The sequence below is a fragment of the Octopus sinensis genome, unplaced genomic scaffold (genome assembly GCF_006345805.1).
Source record: "Octopus sinensis unplaced genomic scaffold, ASM634580v1 Contig01258, whole genome shotgun sequence".
Classification (NCBI taxonomy): domain Eukaryota; kingdom Metazoa; phylum Mollusca; class Cephalopoda; order Octopoda; family Octopodidae; genus Octopus; species Octopus sinensis.
In genome coordinates, this window is record NW_021824697.1 from 22501 (window position 1) to 30000 (window position 7500).

Here is a 7500-nt window from a genome sequence, read left to right on the forward strand (position 1 = left end):
ACAAGATATTGAAACTGTTGTGTGTTGATATCCAGAGAAGTGATATGCTCAAGAAATGGTGACAGACAGATGTTATTCATTTGGTTGCACATCTTTGGACAGCTCCTGGACAAAAAAGTGGCATTCCAGATGTGAGAGGCAAATCATAAGTGTAGATGTGCCATAGCCATTTATAGCTTTAAGCAAATAACTGTTGGGGAGCAGCTGAGGAAGGTGTTACTGTCTGATGTTAACACACTCTTGGCCTTTTTCACAATTTTATAAATGTTGGTTTGTGCAACGAAGACCACTGTTGATAATAATGCCTTGGACTCAGTGACCAAAGCTGTTCACGTTTACTCAGGTGACCAAGGAGGGGATTTGAAGAACCAGGGTGGAAAGGGGAAAAATATGGTATAAGCAGCAAAGTTATTTGGGGTGGAGTTGGGGAGGGTGTGATGGGAAACAACAGAGGTAGACATGAGTAAGGGGTGGAGGAGGGGTTCAGATATATATACCATTCATACCTGTTATATATATATATGTGTGTGTGTGTGTGTGTGCATGTCTATATATATATACTCACATATATATGTCTACATATACATGGCTATATATGTATACACACACACATATATCATCACCATCATCATCATTGGATGTTCGCTTTTCCATTCTTGCATAGATCAGATGAAATTTGTTGCAGGAGATCTTCTAAGGCTGGATGTTCATCCACACACACACAGCTGAATATACACTCAAATATATATATGTACAGTACACCCCCTCACAACACACACCTATATATAATTCCGTCTTCTCTCTAATTGACGTTGAAATGCTAAAAATGGCTACATTTTGCTGATGTCACTCAACACCTGCATTCTTTTGATTAAAGAATAAAGACACAACACAATGAGTGTGTGCATGGGGATGGGATATGGAGGAGGGGTAATGTTAGATTATTTTTGGCAGAATGAAGGGAATGGTGCTTAAAATCTTTATTGTCGTCAATGGTGTGAATGGTGGCAGTCAACTATGGAATGAAGAGAAACTTCATTGAACATTTCCTTTAACCATAATTCCATAATGTTCCTTTACCCAAGCCATTATTGCCAATATTCTGGCCATTATCACTGACTAAGCATCTATAACCGCCATCCCCCACCCTGTCCACCCCTTCCCCTACACTACCCACTGGTGCCACTAATATCTCCCCATAATGGTTACAAGGAAGGGCTGAAGATTTCAGATAGGACAACATTTGGTTTATTTGTCTGCTTGTTTTTCTGTGGGGTTTTTTTGAGATATTTGGACAAAATTTCAATGGTTTGGAATTACTTTGCTTTTATCCTTCATTTCATTGGTCAATTACACACACACACACACACACACACACACACACTGAGAAAGAAAAATATATAATCTCTTTATTTAGAATATATATATTAGTATACATACATACATACATACATATTTTTATTAATATTTAGCAGAAGTAAAATATACATACACGCATATTTTGAGTTCAACTTTTCCTGTTTGCATTAACATACTTGTGCATATATATATATATATATATATATATATTATATATATATATATAATTAGAGGATATGTTAACCTCATGAAGGGATGGTTGCATCCAAGGAAATATTGGTTCAATACCTAGTATTTTTAGGGAACGAAATTCCTTTAAAACAATAGGGGTATATAGAGCATAAGCTTATATCCGGTTAAAAGAAGAAAAGAAAATGGAGATAAGGAAGTTAATAATTATTTATTATTAAAAAATTGGTCATCTTTGCTTCTTACAGCCGTTTCAATTAATACTCAATAATTTAGTTACAAATTTGTAAATTAAATTTGCATCTATGTGACATGAGTATTATTTCATCAGAGACAGAAACAGATGCATTTTGAGATGTTATATGTGGACCTATCAATTCATTTTAGCAGACTCTGCTGAATTGTTAATTTCCTTTTCTTCTTTTAACTGGATGTATATATGTGTGTGTGTGTGTGTGTGTTGTGTGTGTGTGTGTGTGTGCACGTGTATGTGTGTGCGTGTGTGTACAGAGAGAGAGAGAGAGAGAGAGAGTGAGAAAGAAAGAGAAGTGTGTATGCTTGTGTGTGTGTATAAATCTAGAATATAATGCGATAGATTTATCAGAATTGCTATTTGGCTGTTGTAAACTTCATCAATAGCTTAATATCGTAGCAGTTTTACAGTTTCGTTTCTCTATTTGTATATCTATTTTTCTATCGTTATGCTTGTGTGTGTGTGTGAGTGCTTACATCTTAATTGTGTCTTCTTGTCTTGTCATTTGTGTACTGACTCTCAACAAAGTCACTGTTCATACAAAAACTGTCTCTTGCAAGCGAGGATAAAAGCACTTTAAAGTGATTATGAAAAGATGTTGATTATGATGATGATGATGATGACAATGATTTATCTATATAGGTAGCATGCACATACATACATGCATGCATACATACATACATACATACATACATACATACACACACACACACCACACACATACATACATACATACATACATACATACATACATACATATACATATATATATATATATATATATATATATATATATATATATATATATATATATATACATATACATATATATATATGGCGATCCCTGATGATGTCCTCAGTTGACGAACTATGGTCGTCCCTCAAAGCATATGTAATCTGGTTGACTGACCAAGCAGTTCCCGTTGGGCTTCCCAGGAAGAAGAAACACAAGCCCTGGGTGACAAAGAAGGTTAAACGAGAACTTCGACTCAGTGATATTGCTTGGGCTGAATTCAAAAATCTAGATTCGACTGCAGCTTTTGAGGTGTACAAAACTCAACGAGACCGAGCCGTAAAAATTGAAAAGGAAGAACGCTTCAGATATGAATACAGAATCACGGCAAACACCAGTCGCAATCCAAAAACCTTCTTCGCCCATGACCAACGGAATTCCCGCTTGAACAACCAAATTGCAACGTTGGTAGACTCAACAGGCATATCGATTGAGGACCCTTATCAGCAGAGTCAGTTATTTGCCAAGTCTTTTTCAACAATTTTCAAACAAGATGATGGTCGTGAACCCCCTCCATTTGATAGATCGCTACCTCCAATGCCTAGATTGGTCATCACTCGGAACGAAGTCGAACGCGTTATTCAAGGCCTCGATGTATGTATGTATGTATGTATGTATGTATGTATGTATGTATGTATGTATGTATGTATATATATATGAGTGGTTTATATAAATTTAATTCCTGCTCTACAACTACACACATATACATACAGTGAACTACATATATCATCATCATCATCATCATCGTTTATGATGATGATGATGATTATATATGTAGTTCACTGTATATATATATATATATATATATATATATTATATATATATATATATATATTATATAGTAACAGCTGTAGCAACCCTCAAACTAGATATGCTAATGCATTGTATCTAAAGTCCGATCTTCTTCATCTTGAGGAAGGATTCAATACTGTAACAGTTTAGGGTTCAAGGGTCTACAGATTTTCAATGCTTTGCCAGAGATCTACAAACCATAGATGTGGACGTGTTCACAATAACACATCCAAATTTTTATCTGTGAAACCAGCTGAACCCACATCAAAGCCAGAAACGTAACTAAGGACTTCCTCACTCACTGGAAATAAACATGAAGTGAGAGAGAGAGAGAAAGGGAGAGGGAGAGAGGGAGAGAGAGAGCTGAAGAAAGGAAATGAAATAAAGTAAGAACCACACCAATGGAGGTGCCCCAGTATGGTCACAACCTCTGACTGAAATGAATAGGAGTTAAAGTAAAATGGATCAATTAATAATCATTAATTGATCCATTTTACTTTAACTCCTATTCATTTCAGTCAGAGGTTGTGACCATACTGGGGCACCTCCATTGGTGTGGTTCTTACTTTGCAAACGAAATGAAAAATGCAGGTAAAATTTTATAATATTTCAGGTGAGAAAAAGGCATGAAAGCTTCTGATTGATAAGAAAAAGGTGAATTGTGATTATTTTTGACATGAAAATGGGGAGAACAAAAAAAATAACCTGATGCTAAATTGAGGAATGGTAGCTCCTGAGACATTAGAAGGAATTGATTACCATATTTATAACTTGCTTCATGTAAAACAATGAAGAATTCTCTGAGAAAAGATATCTATTTTGGGGGTGGGGGAGTTTTATTGGATTTTCTCGTGTTTTATTTTTGATAATGTTTCAGTTTTGAATATCCATGAGACGTTGTTGTTGTTAGGATTGTTGTTGTTGTTGTATCAGTTCCTGTGTTTTTCTATTTTAAGGGTTTTTTTTCCCATGATTTTATTTATTTTCTTTGTCTATTATTTAATAAAGAATTTGTTAATATTGCAATTTGAAGATTACATTTCAGCTTTCTTTTCCAATGAAAGACCGTTATTTCAAGACTCTAAGAATAAATGTAGAAAGTGGATATTAATATTTAATAAAAATATTACATGTCAATTTACATTATTATCTACACTATCATATAGAGGACGAAATCTATAAATATGCCCAGTATTGTCTGCAAGTACCATCCCCCTCTCTCTCTCTTTCTCTCTCTCATTCTCTCTCATCTCCACCAGTCAAATCTTCATTATGGTGCTGCTATTATTATAGTGAAACATTCTTGCTTTGGGCATATGTTTGCTAAATAGTTCTCCTTTTGCCAAATGGTATCCAGACTGTACAAGCTGCTAAAGATGATTTAAATTAACGAGAGGAAAAGCAAGGGGAGGTCACTTAATGTCGGAACAATACCGAGTCATTGTGCTTTGGGGTAAGATTATTATAGTCAACAATAGTGCTGAGTTTTCAATATCACTCAATGAAAAGCAATGGTGCCTGAAAGAATAATATAAATTAAATCACCTATAGAAAAATTTCACATGAATTAACAAACATTTTAGATGCGAGAGACAAATAAAACTGAAAAAGAGAAAAAAAAAGAGAAACAAAAATTGCTGAAGAAAAATTATGATGGTGGTCTTACAAGATGGGTAAATAGAAAATGCAAAAATATTGGAAATTAGGTAAAATTAGACTTTAAGAAAAGCAACGAAAAAATAATTTACAAAAATATAAATGTAGATATGGTTTTTAAATTAAAAAAGACATTTAGAAAAAAAATTAAAAATAAGCATGTTGGGAAATATTTAAAAAAAAAAATAATCTTATTGTAGGAGAATGTCTTTTATTTAATTATTGAATGTAATAAAAACTTTAGCAATGAGACCAATGCTAACAGGAAGATCGGCCTGTTGTAACTAATGAAGCCTCAACTATAGAATTTACCATAGCAGAATTAAAATTCAATAGAATCAGTGAAATTTGCTTTATTTCGCCTCTTTGCAATTTTCTAAATTAATTTTCAGCAAATAGACAGAAGAGTAGGTCTAATTGAAATTCCATTAATAAAGTAATCTTGCTTATTAGCCAGAAACTAGATCAATAGTAGGAGAAACACGTCGTCTAATTGGTCCATTAATTGGGATACAGAAACGAGCTGAGCGCTTTCCAAAATACATTTCCTATTCAATGAAACCATTTCTGATGGAATTTGATAATTTTTTTTCTTAGTGAAATATTCTATTTTTCTTTTTTAGGGAATTTTAATCAAATGATTAAAAATTAAAATATAAGATTAGTCTTCATACCCCATGCCCCAACAAAACACAAAGAAAGAAATAACATTTGGAAGTTTTTACGGGGTTTTTTTCTGCTAATTTTGTATATTTTGTTATATTTAGGACAAGGAAATATATAATGATAAAGGGTAATGGTGGGTGTAAGGGACAGTTGGTTTTTAGTACCAGATCAGCAAGACTGAAGATCAAAGGCTTTCTTACCATGACCATCTCTTATGTACAAGGAACACAACACCATCTCAATAAGCATGTGCTTCATTTTAAGACAGTGAGCTGTGATTTAAGAGAGGTTTGCTTCTATTTCCAGTATGTCAACTGGAAATGCCCTTGTTGGCTCATAGGGGGATTATTTTACTCCCAGATATTCATAGTTTTGCACAGACCAGACATTTCTTGCCCTGGCAGCAAATTATATTGGATAAAATTAAAATACACAGACAGAAAGATAAAAATTTAGGGAGATAAAAATTTGGTTCCAAGGTCTGAGAAATCCTGGGATTATTTATTAACAAATCTGATGAGTATAAAGAGAGAGTCGTGGTTTCAATTCCCATGGTACAACTGCATTGAAACAATGGTGGTGGCAGGTCCAATTCCAGACAAGTACCAGTGCCACAGTCTGTCATGTGTTGTCATGGCAACCCTTCTCTCAGTGTGTGAGTGGTGATGATATGGTCATCAGTGGACATTGAATCTCTAGACTGCATTTGAACTCAAGACATAAAGTGTCAGAATTGACATGGCATGTCTCTAAAATTGTATCAATTCTATTAATCCAGTGTTCTAGAATGGTGTTTTCTTTATTAATCTTGGAAGGATGAAAGTTGGAGTTGACCCTGGCAAGATTTGAACCTAGCGTACAGACAACCAGAACAAATACCACAAGACATGCTAGCTGGTGCTCTACTGACTCTTAATTTTTTGTCTGTAATAAAATATTCTTCTGAAACAGTGGAAAACATCTTCTAGATGCAAAAGAATCAATTTGGCGCTATGAATCACATTTTTCTAATTAAAACAGAATTATTAAGTAGTAGTAGTAGTAGAGTGGGGGCATGTGCCATAATAGGGCATTGCTGCACCCACTATTTGTTTGTGGTCCCCTATTACTCCTGGTGGATGACACTCAGGCGACAAACCTCCAGCCTATGGGTCTGTTTTGGGTGATCATTGCTGGTGAGAGTTCTACGAGGTCAGAGTGCAAATCCTACCTCAACCTCTTTTAGTCACAGGCAGAGGAAACGTTGGGTCTATTCTATGACACGCTGATCCCCACACAGCACTGCTTACATTTAATTTACACGGGACAAGGACTTGGTATTGAAGTTGTCAAGATTTCAAAATTTGGTCCATTTTATGCTGTTGTTAGAGCCACATCTGATAATGTAATAAATTATTGAATAATGTAGAAATGTGAACAAGTGTAACAAGGAGAGTGGGGGGGGGATAAGGAAAGGTTGAAAGAAAAATTTTGTTATATTTTGAAATGGTTATATTCATAATTATTGTTTGTTAGAAATATTAATTTTTTGCAACAAAATACAATTTCAAAGATCAATTGTTGATGCTGACCCAGAGTTCAGGCATGACAATTTAGTTTTCTTTCCCAAAACAACAAAAAACATATGTATTTCACTTTTTATCTTTCTTTTTTTTTTTATAGTTCAATCAAAGATATTTGACATTGATTCACTCTTCAGAACTTAATACCATTTTTACATGCGACAGAAGTTCTTATTTCAATATATACTGTGTATTAATGCACACACACACACACACGAATATATATATAT

The 7500-nt window shown here is 34.3% G+C and overlaps 1 long non-coding RNA gene across 1 annotated transcript in view; it reads right to left on the reverse strand.

Moving 5' to 3' along the window:
- Nucleotides 1-7500, reverse strand: part of LOC118760881 — a 19508-nt gene that overhangs the window by 11321 nt on the left and 687 nt on the right. The window lies entirely within an intron of this gene.